Source organism: Anolis carolinensis, unplaced genomic scaffold (assembly GCF_035594765.1).
Source record: "Anolis carolinensis isolate JA03-04 unplaced genomic scaffold, rAnoCar3.1.pri scaffold_19, whole genome shotgun sequence".
NCBI classification, from domain to species: domain Eukaryota; kingdom Metazoa; phylum Chordata; class Lepidosauria; order Squamata; family Dactyloidae; genus Anolis; species Anolis carolinensis.
In genome coordinates this window covers 3,115,427-3,137,632 of record NW_026943829.1, presented here as the reverse complement: position 1 = coordinate 3,137,632, position 22,206 = coordinate 3,115,427, and the positions used below count along the sequence as shown (strand labels likewise).

The following is a 22,206-nucleotide window of genomic DNA, read 5'->3' as shown; positions in this document are numbered from 1 at the left end:
ATACCATGCAGCTGTGGACAAGTCTACATAGGGACCACCAAACACGAGTCAAAGAACATGAAAGGCACTGCAGACTAATTCAACCAGAGAAATCAGCCATAGCAGAGCACTTGATGAACCAACCTGGACACAGTATATTACTTGACAATACAGAAATGCTTGACCACTCCAACAACTATCATGTCAGACTACACAGAGAAGTCATTGAAATCCACAAGCATGTGGACAACTTCAACAGAAAGGAGGAAACCATGAAAATGAACAAAATCTGGCTACCAGTATTAAAAAACTCAAAAATCAAAACAGTAGATGAGAAGCAACACTCTGAGGGCAGAGGAGCCCCAAGGACGGCTAATGACTCTTAACAAAGGATGCCCCCCAGACAAGAGACAAACCTTTCCAATGCTAATTAGGGTGATTAACTGAAACATTAACTCTGGCTTCCAACTGACAAAGGACTCTTGTCACACCCTAGACTTTCCACAGATATATATATATATTTCCTTCCTTGCCCAGTTTATCCATGCCTCACAGCCTCTGAGGATGCCTGCCATAGATGTAGGCGAAACTTCAGGAGAGAATAATTCTGGAACATGGCCACACAGCCCGAAAGACATACAACAACCCTTCAGTGGAGATGTCTCTCCATATATACAATTTTGGCACTGCAACTTTATAGATCCTGTAGTAAACATAATCATTTGTTAAGAGGGCTGTAGTGATTCTGGGCATTGTATTTTTAAAAAAAATCAAATTCTGGTGGTGAGGATACCATGGACAAGGGCTTCTCAATGGAGATGCCAAACTCTTGCTGAACCCTTTCCTCAGTGCATTTGTTTGACTCAATCCCCATCTACCTTTTATGTCAGAATGCTATTGCAGTGTTCCCTCCCTACTTTGCGGTTCGCTTTTCACTCCCTCTTTGCTTCACGTTTTTTTTCTGAGAGGTGTACATGTACAGAAGATGCCAGTTTCCCTTTTGTGCATGTGCCCTCCCTCTTGTTGGCATCTAGCTGGGCTACTCTAGATGCCAACGAGAAGGAGGCACATGCACAAAAGGGAAACTGGCAGGTGCTGGAGAGGAAGAAGTGCAGTAAGAAGGCTTGCAAAGGGGAGAAAAGCCACCTAACTACTAATATTAAAAGGTAAAGGTTTCCCCTGACGTTAAGTCCAGTGATGTCTGACTATGGGGGTTGGTGCTCATCTCCATTTCTAAGCCGAAGAACCGGCGTTGTCCATAGACACCTCCAAGGTCATGTGGCTGGCATGACTGCATGGAGCGCCGTTACCTTCCCGCCAGAGCAGTACCTATTGATCTACTCACATTGGCATGTTTTCGAACTGCTAGGTTGGCAGAAGCTGGAGCTAACAGTGGGCGCTCACTCCGCTCCCGGGATTTGAACCTGGGACCTTTCGGTCTGCAAGTTCAGCAACTCGGTGCTTTAATACACTTTGCCACCGGGGCTCCAACTACTAATATAATGTGTTAATATTGAAATAAATATAGTGCCCCTACTTTGTGGAATTTAGCTTTTTGCGGGTGGTCCTGGAACGTAACCTCCATGATAAATGAGGGAAAACTGTATACCAATGTCCTTTTAACCAGGGCAGAAACTGGTTGTTGAAAGCTTGTGTTTTTTTTTCTGCTCTTCTTTCTGTTGAATTGTATTAAATTTTTGGGACTGGCATTTTATTTTTAATGATGTTGAAAGTATTGGTTTGTTTGTTTCACATTCTTTTCATTTAACCGATTGATTGACAGACAGGGTGCTGCAAGAATGGAAAGGCAGCAGAAAAAATACACATATAAATAAATTCCAAATCACATTTTATACTAACAGTGCTTTTCCACATCCTGCTCTAGGAAATGATAATAGAAGTCAGGAGGGTATACAAAGTTATGTCCACAAGTGTCCCTAATTATAACAATTAAAAATACTGTCTTTTATTTTTTTAAAATAGTATTTTTAAGCATTGCTGTCTGGCAGTTCAGCAAATGCCTTTTGTAATGCAATTTAGGGATTATAAAACAATTATTTAGTGAAGAGAAAAATAATAATTACTATGGTAGCAAGAATTCCCTAATTATAGTTACTCTGAAAATGAATTATTTGTGGCCTAGATAGAAACAGGGAGACAGGGAGCAGATAATAAAGGAAGAGAGGCAATGTGAAAAATTGGCAAAAGGTTTAAGGGTATATATTTGACTTTACATTAGGCATAGGTTGATTCCTCTTAATGTGAAATGCTTGGAACCAGAAGCTTCTTGGATTTTGGATTTTTGGGGATTTTGGAGTCCCTGTATTTTAATAGACATAAAATACAGTATGTACAAGAGATCTGTGGGGAGCCTGTGAACAAATTAGTAGGAATGCCATCACAGTTGTTTATTCTGCTCACCTTTCTTTCAGCCCAGCAGCCCCTTAATGATTGGCAGAGTGAAGGGAAACATCAACGACATGAGCAGAGAAGGAGGAAAAGAAGGAGGAGGTGGAAAGGCAACGAGGAGGAGAATATAGAGGCAATAGGAGTGTAGGGAGAAGGAGAAAGAGCATATGCCAGCCCTGCTCCCTTTCGTGCCTCCTGGCTAAGAACCTCCGGGCTAAGGCCCGGGCTGTGGCGCAGGCTGGAGAGCAAGCCAGCTGCAACCAGCTGCAATGAATCACTCTGACCAGGAGGTCATGAGTTCAAGGCCCGCTCGGAGCCTATGTTTGTCTTGTCTTTGTTCTATGTTAAAAGGCATTGAATGTTTGCCTATATGTGTAATGTGATCCGCCCTGAGTCCCCTTCGGGGTGAGAAGGGCGGAATATAAATACTGTAAATAAATAAATAAATAAATAAATAAACAAACATTTCTTGGGCATCTGGCCAGTGGAGAGCAGTCCCCACCTTAACTCGGGAGATCCAGTCCTGCTCCCAGAAGGAGGCACAAAAGTGGTGGTTCTTCCTTTTGGTGAGTGAAGTTTCAGCACAAACACAAGATGGTCTATGCACAAAGAAAATATGTCCAAATAGCATATAGTATTTTTAAAGTTCCCCGTACAAAGCTCAATTTGGCAGTACCAGACAAAGTGAAAAGGAGCAACAGCTCTAACACAAAAGTTATCCAAGTCTGATATTGCTTCCAATGTATATAGGCTTCAAGGATACAAAGTCCATGAAAACATCTTCCAAACAAAGTAAACAGACGGTTGGTCATATTGCTGTATGCTGGAATGAAGAAAATAAAGATGGAGCACCGCTCTCAAAAAAGTCTTCGCAAGTAAAGTCCAACTCCCGAAGAAGGGGATTTTCTCTCTGAAACAGGGTACAAAAATACCCGGGAACCCCTGTAGACTTGGGACTTTATTTGGACTTTACATAACTCTATGTATTGTATAGAACTGTATTGTATTGTATTGTATTATTTATATTGTGAGCTGCCCCAAGTCCTTTTGAGAGGTGGGGCGGGATATAAATAAAGATTATTATTATTATTATTATTATTATTATTATTATTATTATTATTATTACAGTAGAGTCTCACTTATCCAACCTTCCCTTATCCAACATTCTGTATTATCCAACGCAGTTCTGCCTTTTAGTAGTCAATGTTTTTGTAGTCAATGTTTTAAATTCATTGTGATATTTTAGTGCTAAATTTGTTAATACAGTAATTACAACATAGTATTACTGAGCACCAAACATCATGTTATACAACAAATTTGACAGAAAAAGTAGTTCAATCATAGAATCATAGAATAGTAGAGTTGGAAGAGACCACATGGGCCATCCAGTCCAACCCGCTGCTAAGAAGCAGGAAATCGCATTCAAAGCACCCCCGACAGATGGCCATCCAGCCTCTGCTTAAAAGCCTCCAAAGAAGGAGCCTCCACCACGGAACTCTCTCCCCAGTGCATTTTGGTTGCCCAATAGGTAAAGGTAAAGGTTTCCCCTGACGTTAAGTCCAGTCATGTCTGACTCTGAAGGTTGGTGCTCATCTCCATTTCTAAGCCAAAGAGCTGGCGTTGTCCATAGACATCTCCAAGGTCATGTGGCCGGCATGACTGCATGGAGCGCCGTTACCTTCCCGCCGGAGCGGTACCTATTGATCTACTCACATTTGCATGTTTTCGAACTGCTAGGTTGGCAGGAAGGTTGCCCAATGGTTACTGCTTTTTTGGAGGATTTTGGCACGTTTTATTTTGCTGTATGGCCAACACAGCCATACAACAAAAGTTTCTTCTTATTATATTGAAGAAAATTTTTTCAAGTATCCATGTTTAATATTTTGAATGTGCAAAAGTACCTTTAGGTGAAAACCAATATGCAGAAGTATTATATTTTGCACTACATTTTTCTACACATTATTTTTATTAACCTTCATAAATCCATAAGATTTAAGGCTTATTGTTTTTAAACCAATTCTTAGACATGAGTCAGTCGCAAGGCATTTGAAAATAATTAGAATCCAAATTCTTGATTTTTTTTTCAAATTGTGGATGTTATATTTCTTTAATTGTATTTGTTTAGTTCTGCTATCTGCTGGCATGTCAGCTCATGATGCTTGACAGCCCAGTATACTCAGTTCCAGTTAGATCATTGCAAGGTCTTCAATCAGATTAGGGATTTTGTTATGATTGTCTAGTTTCTTACAATCCATTTCCTTTAAAGCAAATCTACCAGTAATGCCAAGCAGAATCAAAGCACAGAATGATATATACATAGAGGTACATACACATACACAGACAAATAAATGTGCAGATCACAAATGTAGAATATTTGTATCATTATTTTTAATAGTAGTCATATATCTTCTGTATAACTAGTTCCTAGTTATAGATTTATTATGGTGTGTATTAGGCCTGACTAGGGCTGAGCAAAGCATGGTGCTTCAGATGTTGGTGGACTGCAATTCCCATCAGCCCAAGAGAGCATAGCCAAATGGGAAGCATGCTGGGAGTTGTAGTCCAACAACATCTGGAGGGCCACACCAACAAATCCAATGAATATGAGATGAGAAACACTTTAGGATACAAAACCGATCCTCATTAATGCTCAATCACAGTGCTACTGGAATATTTCTCCGACAGTTACATTATAATTTCAGCACTTAATTCACTGGACACTGAGTGAGGGAATGTTTCAAATTAAATTATTGATTCGGTAGAAACCTCAGCTAAAATGTCAACAAACTCTTTGCTCTTTTTCAAACCTCTGATGTGGAGAGATCAATAGCAAGGACTTCAAATTATGTTTGTTTTCCTTGAATATGCCTGTCTCAATATTCATAGAAATAAAATATCAATAAACGGTTGATCTGAGCTATAAAGGTTAGATAATGGGGGGAAAGTTAACTCTTAAAGTAGTTTTTTGGGGCTGGTAATGTTTTTGAATCCCTTAAACCACAGAAAGGAAGCAAAAGAATGAGCTCTGTAAGTGAGTTTTATCATTTTCTCACTTCCAAAGAGGGTTGCTCCCTCTTCCTTTTTCATTATGTTTGACACAGTAGTTGAAAGTAAAAAAAAATGCCTCTTAAAATTAAAATGAACTATAGGTAACAAATTCTTGGCTGGAATCCTATTGAGGGACTTTCATCTCTAAACTAGAAGCTACATAGGGACTCTAAATATGAAACATTCATATATGCATCACTCTGAGTTACAAACTTATAGTTGCCCTACAGGATTCAAGCCCTTTTTTTCAATACAGTAGATTCTCGCTTATCCAACGTAAACGGGCCGGCAGAACGTTGGATAAGTGAATAAGTTGGATAATAAGGAGGGATTAAGGAAAATCCTATTAAACATCAAATTAGGTTATGATTTTACAAATGAAACACCAAAACATCATGTTATACAACAGATTTGACAGAAAGGTAGTTCAAATCGCAGTAATGCTATGTAGTAATTACTGTATTTACAAATTTAGCACCAAAATATCATGATGTATTGAAAACACTGACTACAAAAATGCATTGGATAATCCAGAACGTTGGATAAGTGAGACTCTACTGTAACTAAGGAATTTACAGCAACTAAGGATTGCAAAGTGATGAGGCATAACTTGCCCGTAAGTTGCTGTAACTAGTTTTAGTTTTTATTACAGTGTGTTTCCAGTCTCACTTCTTGAGTATTTCATGGTTTTGGGTACTATAGGCAAAAGATAGGCTTTTAAAATATTCTGAAAATAGTTGTCAGTTACTCTTGAATAGTGAGATGTGAGACGTGGGACTTTGCAATGCCAACTCATTATATTAATAGCAGTTTCTAACTTCTTCGAATTCTTTTTCACACATATTAATCCAAATGTATGTAGTAGATGGGGCAAAAAACCCCAATTGCTTTGAATCATAGAATCATAGAATAGTAGAGTTGGAAGAGACCTCATGGGCCATCCAGTCCAACCCCTGCCAAGAAGCAGGAAATCGCATTCAAAGCACCCCCGACAGATGGCCATCCAGCCTCTGTTTAAAAGCTTCCAAAGAAGGAGCCTCTCTGAGTTCATTGGATAGGTTTCAGGCTAAGAAGTTTGCATAATGTCATACGGACTTCAGTGGATCATGACTTGATCTGAAAATTGAACTATAAAGGCCTTTGTTTGATCCGACAGGACTCTTTTTAAAAATGTTCAAGAGATATGAAAGCTAGGTATGTGTTGGCAGGGGTGTTGATTATTTGTTTTCAGACTTCCACTTGTCTTCCCCCCCCCTTTGCCCTTGCATCCTATTTTTAAAGAAGTGTTGTAAACAAGGGAAGCTTATTGCTTCAGATGTACTGACAAAAGGTCTCTGATCACAGTGTGCAAAGCAGAACATCAACTAACCTCATTTTGCCAGTATAGAACTGCTAATAAGCCAAAATAATGAGAACTCAAAATACATTATGGGGAGTTTAGTGATGACATTCAGAATTTATAAACCTCTGGGGGAATGATTAAGCTGACATTTTGATGACCACCGTATCTCCCACCATTCCCAAGGATCCTCTGACTTTCAGGAGCACATCACTCCCGCTGCTCCTAATGTTTCTTCCTGTTGTTGATGATGTTGTTGCACGTCCTACAACATGTCACAAATAAAAACCATGACACATGTGCCAAACAATATCAAAATTTGGTCAAGACAGCAAAAGTTATTATTGGGGAAAACACCTACACACATGGGGGAGGCTGCAGCAGTTTGTTTTTTCTCGAGCCTCCTCTCCCCTTGTTAAGTCAGTTGGGTGCCAACTATTGTTGCACATTAAAGTCAATTTGCAGCAGTTGAAATAAGCAGAGGACAAAAGAGTAACGTGAGAGGACAAGGAGGGAATTTGGAACATTTTAGAAGCATCTGAAAATACATGATAACAAAGGATTAATTGTGATGGTCCCTGCCAAAATAGGATATTTAGGGCACTTGCTATTCTTGTTGTTGTTAAGGACTAAAGAAGAAAGGATGAGATGGGAAACTCCATTCCATAAATGGAATTCTATCCCTTCCTCTGAAGAGAACTTGGATCTATTTGTTGAAGGGAAATGAAAAGAAAATAATCTTCTTTCATTCATTTCAGAACCTAGCCACTCAAGGCTTCTTCAAAATATTTTACGAACCAATACTGCATGAGACTCTGTGACAGAATTATCTGAATCAGAACTAGGCAAAATTCATAGGATTTGTCAGTAGGGTGTTTACAGTTGACCTTAAGCTGAATATTATAAGTACAGTAGAGTCTCACTTATCCAAGCCTCACTTATCCAAGCCTCTGGATTATCCAAGCCATTTTTGTAGTCAATATTTTCAATATATCGTGATATTTTGGTGCTAAATTCATAAATACAGTAATTACAACATAACATTAGTGTGTATTGAACTTCTTTTTCTGTCAAATTTGTTGTATAACATGAGGTTTTGGTACTCAATTTGTAAAAACATAACCCAATTTGATGTTTAATAGGCTTTTCCTTAATCCCTCCTTATTATCCAAGATATTTGCTTATCCAAGGCTCTGCCGGCCCATTTAGCTTGGATAAGTGAGACTCTACTGTATTTGTTGAAGGGAAATGAGAAGAAAATAATCTTCTTTCATTCATTTCAGAACTTAGCAACTCAAGGCTTCTTCAAAATATTTTACTAACCAATACTGCATGAGACTTTTTGACAGAATTATCTGAATCAGAACTTAAGCAAAATTCATAGGACTTGTCAGTAGGGTGTTTACAGTTGACCCTTAAGCTGAATATTATCAGTACAGTAGAGTCTCACTTATACAAGCCTCGCTTATCCAAGCTTCTGGATTATCCAAGCCATTTAATAATTAAGTAAGTTAATAATTTTTAACTGTTTTATAGCGCATTGTACAATTTTTATATATGTGTTTTATTGTAAGCTGCCCTGAGTCCCCCGTTGGGTGAGAAGGGCGGGATATAAATATTGTAATAAATAAATAAATATTGTAATTTTTGTAGTCAATGTTTTCAATATATCATGATATTTTGGTGCTAAATTCGTAAATACCGTAATTACAACACAACATTACTGCGTATTGAACTACTTTTTCTGTCAAATTTGTTGTATAGCATGATGTTTTGGCACTTAATTTGTAAAATCATAACCTAATTTGATGTTTAATAGGCTTTTTCTTAATCCCTCCTTATTATCCAAGATATTCACTTATCCAAGCTTCTGCCGGCCCGTTTAGCTTGGATAAGTGGGACTCTACTGTAGTTTAAATTTCTACTTCAGTTACATTTAAGGTATTCCCACCATCCAGGATGTTACTTTTGTTCCTTTTTTTTTGGCTGAACTCAAGAGTTTGAATGAATGACTATTTTGGACTTCAGCTCCCACATAGCATTTCTAGAAGAGCCACATTTCCCCCTTTCTCTTTCAAGATGCTTAGAAGGCCATCTAGTTAATCAATCACCTTCCAGTTTTCATTCTCTGGATGTCACCATCTTACATCTCTATTTCAGAAAATCTTTACATAATGCTTGTCTGCATGGTAGAGTAGATTTCCAATATGGCACCAATGAAAAGTGTGTATGCATTTCATCTCAGACTTTATATGTGTTGCATATAAAATAGGTTGAACCACCAGCTTTTAAGGAATCCATAATACAGGCCGAACAATTTTTGTCTGGAAATCTGAAATACTTTAAAAACTGAAATTGTCTGCACGGGTGGCTGAAGAATTGACAGTTTTAGTTTCTGTTGGTCCTATTAGTCATGTCAACAACTAAGGACAAAACTGTTGATTGCTATTTGCCAGGAGCAAACTAGGAAAAGGGGTATTTCCATGAAATAATTTTGTGAGTTTCAGACATGTCAGGTTGGGCAATGTCAGATACAGAAATGAGCTTAGCTAGATGGAACTTAAGATTAATTCAGTACAGTGATTATTGTGTTCATGCAAGAGTCAAATACAGTAGAGTCTCACTTATCCAAGCCTTGCTTATCCAATGTTCTAGATTATCCAAGCCATTTTTGCAGTCAATGTTTTCACTATATTGTGATATTTTGGTGCTAAATTAGTAAATACAGTAATTACAACATAACATTACTGCGTATTGAACTGCCTTTTCTGTCAAATCTTTTGTAAAACATGATGTCTTGGTGGTTAATTTGTAAAATCATAACCTAATTTGATGTTTAATAGGCTTTTCCTTAACCTCTCCTTATTATCCAACATATTCGCTTATCCAAGCTTCTGCTGGCCTGTTTAGCTGGATAAGTGAGACTCTACTGTATCTCTAAAATATAACATTACCTCAGTTAATTTTTCCAAGTTGTATTCCTATGTGCCCTTTAAGCAGAAGTAGCATTGTACTTCAGCCTGGATATGATTGATTATTCTAATTTTACTGGGCAAATACAGTTTCGTGACCTTTAATGCTCACAACATCATGTTGCTGTGGACTCTTAAATAACAACACAGATTCTGGTAAAGGCAGATTATGCCAAGCCAGTCATCCATGTATGTGAATTGTAATGAGAGAACACAAATGTCTGCAATATAGTTGCTCATCTCCATTTCCAAGATGAGCGGGCCGGTGTTGTCCGTAGACACTTCCAAGGTCATGTGGCCAGCATGACTGCATGGAGCGTTGTTGCCTTCCCGCCGGAGCGGTACCTATTGATCTACTCACATTTGCATGTTTTCGAACTGCTAGTTTGGCAGAAGCTGGGGCTAACAGCAGGAGCTCACCCTGCCCCCGGATTCAAACCTGCGATCTTTCGGTCCGCAAATTCAGCAGCTCAGCACTTTAACATGCTGTGCCACTGGGGGCCTGTACAAAAAAGCATACATTTGCAAAAATAACATTGTCTTTGTGGGTGAAACTGGTTGCCTGAAAAGGTGTGTTAAGGCATAATTATGTACGTAGATGTACATTAGGAGAAATGTGCATGCTAAAATTCACAGTTCCGGTTTGAATAGTGTTTTTAAAAAAAGAAAATAAAAGAAAACAGCAACTGATGTGCAAATGGGACAAAATGATTGCGAAAAGGAGACAACACCAATTGGATACATTTTGTCTGTCACTCGCTGGAACCATGACGTTGAAATGCATATATTCTTGAAACTGACACTAAAATGTGATATACAGTATTAGGAAAATTGTTTTTGAGAAATAGTCACAGGAGGAATGTGCGCACAAATATATATGGATTTCTGAGCAAGGTTATACAAAAAAACTTTTCAAATGGAAATGGTGAATGAAGAACATCTCAAGATTTGGTAGCTCCCATGTCAGAGGAGCACTGACTGCGCTCTGGGTTTTAGTCTGATATTTAAAGGAATTATCAAAAATATTGCAAGTATCTGGTGGAATACTTTGAACGGCTCCTTTAAAGTTGAGAGTAATACCTGGAGCAGATTGAATGTCCCACTAACATGGAGGATATCACTGTATTTTAAGAAAACATAGATTTGGAAGATGTCACATACGGTAGTTCAAGGATGGAAAATGCCAAAAGATATCAACTCGGTTGACTCAAGAAGTTTCAACAACAAATGCTTCCTCCCTTCCCAGCATTGCCACAGCTTTCCTATGAATATACACCACCCCACGAAGTACATATCATCTGCTAAATGATAATAACAGAACTCTGGATCACTCTCTGACTTGAATATCAAGCAAAAGTGGGTGCTAGAAATAATATCATACGAAAGCTGACTGGCACAACCCGGAGATCACAACCGGACACAGTGAAGACTTCTTGCGCTATGCCATTCTGCTGCTGAATACGAATGCCCAGTGTTAAAATAGTGAACGTGGCTCTTAATGAGACATGCTGCATCATCACATGATGTCTATGCCCAACACCACTGGAAAAATTATACTGTTTAGCTGGTATTGCACCACCTGACATCCCTAGGGAAATAGCAGCCAATAACGAAAGGACCAAGGCATTGACATCTCTGGCCAATCCTCTATTTGGATACCAACCAGCATGCCAACGCCTTAAATCAAGAAACAGCTAAGATCTTCAGAGACACTCGCAGGAACACCTCAGCAAGTGAGAGTCCAAAAGTGGCAGGTTAAAACCTGGAACCTCAATCCATGGCTGATACAGAATGAGAGACTCCCTCCATGGCACACAAAAGACTGAGCGACTTGGAAGGCTCTGAACAGACCGTGCTCTGGCACCACGAGGTGAAGAGTCAATATTAAGAAATGGGTTTACAAAGTGGAGTTTATGACATGCGAGTGTGGAGAAGAGCAAACCTCAGACCACTGACTACAATGCAGCCTGAACCCTGCCACATGCACAGCGGAGGACCTTCTCACAGTGACGCCAGAGGCACTCCCAAGTGGCCAGCTTCTGGTCCAAGGACACGTAATATAATGCCAAGTTTTTAATGTTGTATTTTTAAATACATGATAACTGTACCCTCAATTTACTTCTGACATGATAAATAAATAATATCATACTGAGATAGATATTTCAAGTGTGGGCATACAGGGCCGGCCCTAGGTAATTTTCAAGTGTAAGCGAACAGAATTTTGGCGTCCCACCACCCCAAACCAATCACTGAAAAATAAAAGCATTGGATAAGCAAAAATGTTGGATAATAAGGAGGGATGTGCGCATGTGGGAGCACCTCAATTGCGCCCCCTAGAGGATGGTGCCACAGGCAACTGCCTAATTTGCCTCACGGTTGAACCGCCCCTGTGGGCATGCTATTTACATGAACAATTTAAAGCACAAAATTGAGCGCAAATATGCACACGCAAAACCTAAGTCTGGATATGATGATTAAATAGCCTGTAGCAGTTAAAAACTTTCTTTTGGTGCTGAAAAGATAGCCAAGGGAGACTCCTTCTCTAGGGAGAAAATGCAGTGGAGAGGGAGACTCCAAAGAGGGAAGGGAAATGAACTCCTTCTCACCATGCCTCCTCTTTTTACAAGTTGATGAATTTTTTCACAAGTCTGACATTCTGTGTAACATAGCATAACACTGCCACATAGATCACTTCTGTTCTGGCTGCCAGCCCTTTTTCAGGATCCTATATTCCATACCCTTTCACCCCATCCCATAAGTGAGCCAGCAAGTCATAGACGCTGCAGATGCAGCTTTTGTACGTTTGTGCTGCCTCTTGTTGACCTTCCATTGCAGTGGTCAAAACTGTTATTCTTTTGCATGGCCTTTGGTTTATAAAACTGCTAGCGCTGTGCTTTCGAACGGTGTAATTTATAGAGTCTATTGGCATCACTTGGGGAAGTCCTGGTGGGCGGAAAGCAATTAGCAAATACATTTCATACTTGACAGCAACAACAAGAGCAACAACAATGTCATCGCTTAGGGCCTGGAGTGCAGCGGCCATAGTGGCCCAGTGTTTCTTCCAAAGGCCTAAACTTTTGGCCAAAGGAAGGAGGCAGCCAGATAGTTGCAAACCAAAGCACCGTTGTACGAGGGTTGAATGAAAAGTAATGCCTCCACCTTCGTAACACCTCAACAGATGACAGTCCTGGTCTGCGGCAGGTACTGGCTTGTTCAGTAGACTCTCCTCTACAGTTCCATTTGGCAGGAAGCCTTAGCATTGAACAGTTGTGTTGTTAAAGTGCGAAGTATGGAACCCTGCGCAGAATGGGAAGCCTTAGCCTTGAACGGTTGTGTTGTTAAAGTGTGAAGTATGGAACCCTGCGCAGAATGGGAAGCCTTAGCCTTGAACGGTTGTGTTGTTAAAGTGCGAAGTAAGGAACCCTGTGCAGAATGGGAAGCCTTAGCATTCAACGGTTGTGTTGTTAAAGTGCAAATTATGGAACCATGTGCAGATGGGGAAGCCTGAGCATTGAACGGTTGTGTTGTTAAAGTGCAAAGTATGGAACCCTGCGCAGACGGTCGGTCAATGCGACTTAAGCAATGTGCAGTCATTGAATTCTTCACCGCAGAAGGTGCCACCCCAAAGGAGATTCAGCAGAGAATGCAAGCTGTTTATGGTGATTGTGTTGATGTGAGGTTAAAGAGGTTGAGGTAGGAACATCTGACTTGCGTGACAAAGAAAGAGTTGAACGTCCTGTGACAGCAACCACTGAGTTTCACAAGCAAAAGGTTGACAGATTGATTTAGGACGATCGTTGTATCCCTCAGAGAGAAATTTCAAGCACAATTGGCATTTCACAAGAATGTGTGGGTCACATTATTGCTTTGCATGGTGATCGGAAGATCTGTGCACAATGGGGACTGTGGGACGCCGGTTGTGGAAACCGAGTGTTGACATCTTCCCGTGACGACTTCAGAAAACGTGTTCATAGTTGGCAGAAATGTATCCAATTGTCTGGTGATTATGTGGAAAAGTGAATAGTGATAGTTAAAGACCACATTCTAAGGATTATTTCTGCATTTGATTTATTAAAATATTCCCATCCAAACTGAAGTAACGAAGGTGGAGGCATTACTTTTCATTCAACCCTTGTATAATTCAACTCTGTTTGGTCTAGTTCTTCACAGCAAAAAGAAAACAGTTTTTTTCCCCTCTGCCATGTGCAAATCCTTTTTGAGGCACCCTAAGAGGTCTCTCTTCCCCACCCCTATATCTCATACCACTCCCCCCATCTTCTCTTTTCCAGTCTAAATATTCTTCCAGCGTTTATTTTCTCACAGGATTTGTTTTCCATGGGGGCAGATTTGCAAATGCTCCAAATGAGGTTCGTAATAAGGATTTAAAAGATGAATAATGTTGGTCTGGAAGAACGAACCAATAAATCACACGAATTGAGTCATTCATCATCCACTGGAAATGTGCATGCTAAAAATCTCCCTGAATGGATCTGTGGCTGACAGTTTCTTAACTCACAGGATCCCGGTGCATCTGGCACGGCTTTGCTTGTTGGGTGTAAGCCCACGACTCAATGGGATGAAAGGGAAAGCACTCTGCACATGCTCCTTGTTGTTTATGCCATGTGCAAAAGGCCCAGTCCCTATGCTGTCTGGAGATTTACCATATATACTCGAGTATAAGCCGACCCGAATATAAGCCGAGGCACCTAATTTTACCATAAAAAAACTGGGAAAACATTGACTCCAGTATAAGCCGAGATACCAATAAAATTGCCGTATTTTCTCGAGTATAAGTCGACCCAAATATAAGCCAAGGCACCTAATTTTAGCACAAGAAATCTGGGAAAACATTGACTCGAGTATAAGCCGAGATACCAATAAAATTACCCTATTTTCTCGAGTATAAGCCGACCCAAATATAAGCCAAGGCACCTAATTTTACCACAAGAAATCTGGGAAAACATTGACTCGAGTATAAGCCGAGGGTGGTAAATACATCGTGATATTTTGGTGCTAAATTCGTAAATACAGTAATTACTGTGTAGCTTTACTGCATATTGAACTACTTTTTCTGTCAAATTTGTTGTATAACATGATGTTTTGGTGCTCAATTTGTAAAATCATCACTTAATTTGATGTTTGATAGGCTTTTTCTTAATCCCTCCTTGTTATCCAACATATTCGCTTATCCAACATTCTGCTGGCCTGTTTATGTTGGATAAGTGAGACTCTACTGTACCAATACATTTACATTAATTGAGGCACCAGTCGTTTAAATGTTTTGGGATCTTTACATCAAACTGGAATTTAAGATATTCAACTCTAATTAAATCATTATTTTCATCTTCTTCAATGTAAATGTGTTTATGTATCCTTTTAATAATCATAGAGTGAAATAATCAATGTAATAATAATAATAATAATAAATGCCGTAAAATAATAAATGTAAAAATAGAGTAAAATAATACATGTATTAATAATAAAAATAGAGTAAAATAAATGTAAAAGTAACAACAATAATAGAGTAAAATAATAAATGTAATAATAATAATTAATAGAATAAAATAATAAATGTATTAATACCAATAATAACAGAGAAAAATAATAAATGTACCATATGGTTGTTGTATGTCTTTCGGGCTGTACCATATATTTTCGAGTATAAGCTGACCCAAATATAAGCCAATCAGGATCCTCACCCGAGTATAAGCCGAGGGGGCCTTTTTTAGTCCTAAAAAAAGGGCTGAAAAACTAGGCTTATACTCGAGTATATACAGCACATTCCTTAATCATTTTCAAAAAGCTATGGGCAATTTGCTGTGAAAAAACAGCTGGTCCACTGTAACTTCTTTGTTTCAAGCCTTTTTCTGTTCCAAACCAGAGTAAGTCCATTTAATTAGCAAGATTTGCATATGTGTTTACATCACATTCAGGAATTGATTTAATAGGATTTTGCCTTAGTCTCTTACCACTGGCTCTGAGCCTAAAGCAGTTTTGGGTTCCTAAGATTTTAAGCCCTTGTTTTGTTTTGTTTTTTAAATCGTTATTTATATAGGCCTCCCAATAACAATGTTCTATGGCCAGCTCACAAAACCATAAAATATTTAAAAAGACCATAGTCAAAACACAATAGCCAAGTGCAATGAATTGCAGCATGAAATATTGTGTTGGCAGCAGAGAAAATAAATCCAACTTACACAGCATCAGCACAGGCTCAATAAGATGCAAGAGGTTTGCCTTGTTTAGTCTCACTTCCCAGTTTGGCCACCAACAAACCTTCCAACAGACCTCACAACCTCTGAGGATGCCTGTCATAGATGTGGGTAAAATGTCAGGAGAGAATGCTTCTAGAACATGGCCATACAGCCTGGAAAACTCACAGGTTAATCACCTTGATTAGCATTGAATAGCTTCATCTCCTGGCTTCTTCCTGCCTGGGGGCATCCATTGTTTAGAGTCGTTAGCTGCCCCTGGTTAATTCATGTCTGGAACTCCTCTGTTTTCAGAGTGTTGCTTCTTATTTACTGTTCTGATTGTTGAGTTTTTTTAATACTGGTAGCCAGATTTTGTTCAGTATATGGCTCAAGTATTTTATAATGTACTAGCTGTGCCCGGCCACGCGTTGCTGTGGCGAAGTCTGGTGGTCTGGGAAATAAAGTATTGAGGAATTGGTGGTAGTTAAGGTCAAGGGTAAAGGTTTTCCCCAGACATTAAGTCCAGTCGTGTCTGACTCTGGAGGTTGGTGCTCATCTCCATTTCTAAGCCGAAGAGCCGGCGTTGTCCGTAGACTCCTCCAAGGTCATGTGGGATGACTACATGGAGCGGTGTTACCTTCCCGCCAGAGCAGTACCTATTGATGCACTCACATTTGCATGTTTTCGAACTTCTGGGTTGGCAGAAGCTGGAGCTAACAGTGGGGGCTCTCTCTGCTCCCTCAATTCAAACCTGTGGCCTTTCAGTCCAGAAGTTCAGCAGTTCAGCGCTTTAACACGCTGCTCCATCAGGGGATATTATTTCCTAAAGGTTATGAATATACAATATTTCTGATTGGTTTTTTTTGTTTGTTGGAGGCAAGTATGAATGCTGCAATGAGGAAAAATGATTAGGATGTAATCGCCTTGCAGCTTTAAAGCCTGGCTGTTTCCTCCCTGAGTGAATTTTTTGTTGGGAGGTGTTAGCTGGCCCTGATTGTTTCCTGTCTGGAATTCCCTTGTTTTCAGAGTGGTGTTGTTTGCGATATTTTATGTGCTTCTACTGTCTGTGGCCCTGAGAAAACAGAGGATTTTCCAGACTTTGATGATGGGAATACTTTGTTGGGAGGTGTTAGCTGGCCCTGATTGTTTCCTGTCTGGAATTCCCTTGTTTTCAGAGTGGTGTTGTTTGCGATATTTTATGTGCTTCTACTGTCTGTGGCCCTGAGAAAACAGGATTTGCCAGACTTTGATGATGGGAATACTTTGTTGGGAGGTGTTAGCTGGCCCCGATTGTTTCCTGTGTGGAATTCCCCTGTTTATTTACTGTCCTGGTTTTAGAGATTATATTGTTCTGCATTATTCTATCCGAGTAATTATTTCATATTAAAGAAGAATCTCACTTATCCAACATTCGCTTATACAATGTTCTGGATTATCCAACGCAGTCTGCCTTTTCATAATCAATGTTTTTGTAGTCAGTGTTTTAAATTCATTGTGATATTTTAGTGGTAAATTTGTAAATACAGTACAGTAGAGTCTCACTTATCCAACATAAACGGGCCGGCAGAACGTTGGATAAGCGAATATGTTGGATAATGAGGAATTAAGGATAACCCTATTAAACATCAAATTAAGTTATGATTTTACAAATTAAGCACCAAAACATCATGTTAGACAACAAATTTGTCAGAAAAAGTAGTTCAGTACACAGTAATGCTATATAGTAATTACTGTATTTATGAATTTAGCACCAAAATATCACGATATATTGAAAGCATTGACTACAAAAATGTGTTGGATAATCCAGAACGTTGGATAAGCGAGTGTTGGATAAGTGAGACTCTACTGTAAATACTACATAGCATTACTGCGCATGGAACTACTTTTTCTGTCAAATTTGTTGTATAACATGATGTTTTGGTGCTTAATTTGTATAACGATTACCTAATTTGATGTTTAATTGGCTTTTCCTGAATCCCTTCTTATTATCCAACATATTCACTTATCCTGCCGGCCTGTTTACGTTGGATAAGTGAGACTCTACTGTATATTGATAATCTTAAATTATCTGCTTAGAACTGGATTATCTGAGGCCCCTTCTTCACAGCTGTATAAAATGCACACTGAAGTGGATTATATGGCAGTGTGGAGTCAAGATAATCCAGTTCAAAGCAGATAATATAAGATTATAAATGGGTTATATAGCTGTGTGGAAGGGCCTTGAGTTTACACTGCCATATAATCCAGTGCAAATTAGATAATCTGTGGAAGAATTCTAAGTGAGGCCTAAATCTGCCTGTCCCCTAACTGAAACCTGGCTGTCCTTTGGTTGCTAGGCAACCAAGTGGGCAGAGATTAGCCCTCTAAACTGGCAGCAATTGGATAAAAAAAATTATTGCTCTCCCTCTAATTAGGACTTTATTTTTCTTTTCTTTTTGTTGTATCAACCTTGAGGCGTGGATGATGGGTTGTGTTGTCAAATTTTGAGGTTGGGGGGCCTGTACTTTTGTTGTTTTGTGAATTGCCGTGATGCCATCACTCTTTTATATATATAGACTAGCTGTGCCCGGCCACGCGTTGCTGTGGCGAAGTATGGTGGTATGGGAAATAAAGTCTTCAGGAATTGGTGGTAGTTAAGGTAAAGGGTAAAGGTTTTCCCCTGACATTAAGTCCATTATAAATGGGTTATATAGCTGTGTGGAAGGGCCTTGAGTCTACACTGCCATATAATCCAGTTAAAATCAGATAATCTGTATTTTAAAGGCAGTGTGGAAGAGGCCTAAGTGAGGCTTAAGTCTGCCTATCCCCTGGGCTGAGTGGGTTGCTAGGAGACCAAGTGGGTGGAGCTTAGCCTTCTAAATGGCAGCAATTGGATAAAAACAATTATTACTCTCCCTCTAATTAGGACTTTATTTTTTGTTTTCTTTTTGTTGTATGAACGTAGAGGCATGGATGAGGGGTTGTGCTGCCAAGCTTAGTGTTTCTGGGATGTGTAGTTTTGTTGTTTTGTCCTGGGCCGAAATTTCATTACCTTTTTATATATATAGATGGTTTTAAATCTATTTATTGTATTTTGTTAAATTACCTAATTGTTTTAATTGCTTATGTTTTATCTTTTTGTATTGTATATTGGCATTGAATTTGGCCAGATTGTGAGCCACCCTGAGTCCCTTCGGGTGAGAAGGGCGGGATAGAAATGATGGAAATAAATATATATAAACCTTTCTTGCTTAGTTATCCATACCTCACAACCTCTGAGGATGCCATGGATGTGGGTGAAACGTCAGGAGAGAATACTTCTAGAACATGGCCAGACAGCCCGGAAAACATACAACAACCCTGTGATCCTGGCCATGAAAGCCTTCGACAACACAAAGATTTCAGTTCTGAATATGAAACACTGGAATAAGGTTACAAAGGCAACAAAAGGCAGCTCAGTGGGAATGGGGAACACACACTGAACACAGCTGTGACAAATTAAATTAAAAAACACTAATAATGAATGCAATTACTAGCAAATGGTGGATGTAAAATAGACACAGTTAGCACTGAGCAGGAAAGATATTTAGAATGGAAGGAGGAGGGTTGGCCTTTAGTTTCAGGACCATGGACAGCAAACAGAAGGACTATAAGCGGTCCTTTCTAGATTGGAATTCCCGCTCTTCCTAATCTTGGATTCTCTCTTAATGTTTAGGCCAGGGGTCCTCAAACTTTTAAAGCAGAGGGCCGGTCCACAATCCTTCAGACTGTTGAGGGGCCGAATTATCATTTGGAGAAAAAAACCGAACAAATTCCTATGCACACTGCACATGTCTTATTTGTAGTGCAAAAAACAACAATAACAATGAAAGAACAATACAATATTTAAAAATGAAAATAATTCTAACCAACATAAACCTATCAGGATTTCAATAGGAAGTGTGAGCCTGCTTCTGGCCAATGAGATAGTCAGGTTAATTAGGATTGTTGTTGTTGTGTGTCTTCAAGTCATTTCAGACTTTGGGCGAGCCGAAGTCCAAAATTATTTATTTATTTATTTACTACATTTATTTACTACATTTATATCCCACTGTTCTCACCCCGGAGGGAACTCAGAGCAGCTGTAATACATACAATATATTATATCATTAGCATAGCACAATATTAGCATTATACTATATTGAACTATACCACTATACTGTAATATTATATGTAATATATAACATATAATTAATATTATTATATGGCATTATTGTTAGTATTATATTGTATAAAATGATAATATTATTATCAATATTACATGTATATACAATATATTATATTATTAAAACTGATATAAAAATATTATATTATAAATGAGGGCGGGGGCCAGGTAAATTACCTTGGAGGGCCACATCCGGCCCCCGAGCCTTAGTTTGGGGACCCCTGGTTTAGGCGAATCCATTGCTCCGTGTTGTAGTCCCTAAAGTAAAGCAGCAGCTATCACATATACAAGTCGAATCACCCAATCTGTATGGAAAAAGTCACACGAGAAAGGACAAAGACCCACCCCGAGGAAAAGTGTTCTTGCCATACTTCAAGGGAACCACTGGCCACAAAGGGAAGCTGATGAAGAAACACAACCTACAAACTATCTACAGACCCACGAAGAAAATAAAGAACAGCACTCAGAAAACAGGGGAATTCCAGGCTGGAAACAATCAGGGCCAGCTAACACCTCCCAACAAAGGATTCCCCCAGGCAGGAAGCAGCCAGGTGTTGAATCTGCAAGGCTATTCAATGCTAATTAAGGTGGCCAGAGTCACCATTCACTCTATGGAGCCCCTGATGGCATAGTGGGTTAAAGCCTTGTGACTTGAAGGTTGACTTGAAGCAAAGGCTGAGTTTGTGCAAAATAAATAAATAAATAAATAAAATTCCAGCAATGTTATTCTTTTATCATTTGGAGGCATGGCCTGATGCTCCAAAGGGCGGGATATAAATGTATTAAATAAATAAATAAATAAATAATTTTCCTACTTTTTCTTGTGTGCAAGGCAAAGGCTGAGTTTGTGCAAAATAAATAAATAAATAAATAAAATTCCAGCAATGTTTTCTTTTATCATTTGGAGGCATGGCCTGATGCTCCAAAGGGCGGGATATAAATGTATTAAATAATACCTTGTTTCCCGAAAAATAAGACAGTGTCGTATATTAATTTTTGCTCCCAAAGAGGCGCTAGGTCTTATTTTCAGGGGATGTCTTATTTTTCCACAAAGAAAAATTCACGTTTATGGTTGAATGTTTAAAAAATGAAAATTTATTATCTACTGTACAGTAGTTGTCATCACAAACCAGCATAACCAAACTGTGAATCCTTTCAAGAATTTCTATATTATATTTTATTGCTATACTGTTTTTAAATTACTGTTTTAAATTTCTGTTCATATGTAAATTTATGTTGTTGTTGGGCTTGTCCCTGTGTAAGCTGCCCTGAGTCCCTTCTGGGAGATGGAGGTGGGATACAAGAATAAAGTTATTATATTATTATTATTATTATTATTATTTCTTGTTCCTACCTTTATTTCCATGTACAACAATCCTGCATGCTTCCAAACAAAAACTTTGCTAGGTCTTACTTTCAGGAGAGGCCTTATATTTAGCAACTAGCTGTGCCCGGCCACGCGTTGCTGTGGCAAAGTATGGTGGTATGGGAAATAAAGTATTGAAGAATTGGTGGTAGTTAAGGTAAAGGGTAAAGGTTTTCTCCTGACATTAAGTCCAGTTGTGTCCGACTGCACACTGAAGTGGATTATATGGCAGTGTGGAGTCAAGATAATCCAGTTCAAAGCAGATAATATGAGATTATAAATGGATTATATAGCTGTGTGGAAGGGCCCTTGAGTCTACACTGCCATATAATCCAGTTCAAATCAGATAATCTGTATTTTATAGGCAGTGTGGAAGAGGCCTAAGTGAGGCCTAACTCTTCCTGTCCCCTGGGCTGCGTGGGTTGCTAGGAGACCAAGTGGGCGGAGCTTAGCCTTCTAACTGGCAGCAATTGGATAAAAACAATTATTCCTCTCCCTCTAATTAGGACTTTATTTTTCTTTTGTTTTTTGTTGTATGAACATAGAGGCATGGATGAGGGGTTGTGCTGCCAAGTTTAGTGTTTCTGGGATGTGTAGTTTTGTTGTTTTGTCCTAGGCCGAAATTTCATTACCTTTTTATATAGATAGATTCAGCAAAACCTCTACTAGGTCTTATTTTTCTGGGGATGTGTTATTTTCAGGGAAACAGGGTAAAT

At 39.0% G+C, this 22,206-nt stretch overlaps 1 protein-coding gene and 1 long non-coding RNA gene across 3 annotated transcripts in view; one reads left to right on the top strand and one right to left on the bottom strand.

Moving 5' to 3' along the window:
* Positions 1-22,206, bottom strand: part of LOC134294756 (leucine--tRNA ligase, cytoplasmic-like) — a 217,850-nt gene that overhangs the window by 85,471 nt on the left and 110,173 nt on the right. The gene's annotated exons all lie outside the window — the stretch shown is intronic.
* Positions 1-22,206, top strand: part of LOC134294761 (uncharacterized) — a 428,900-nt gene that overhangs the window by 341,194 nt on the left and 65,500 nt on the right. The window lies entirely within an intron of this gene.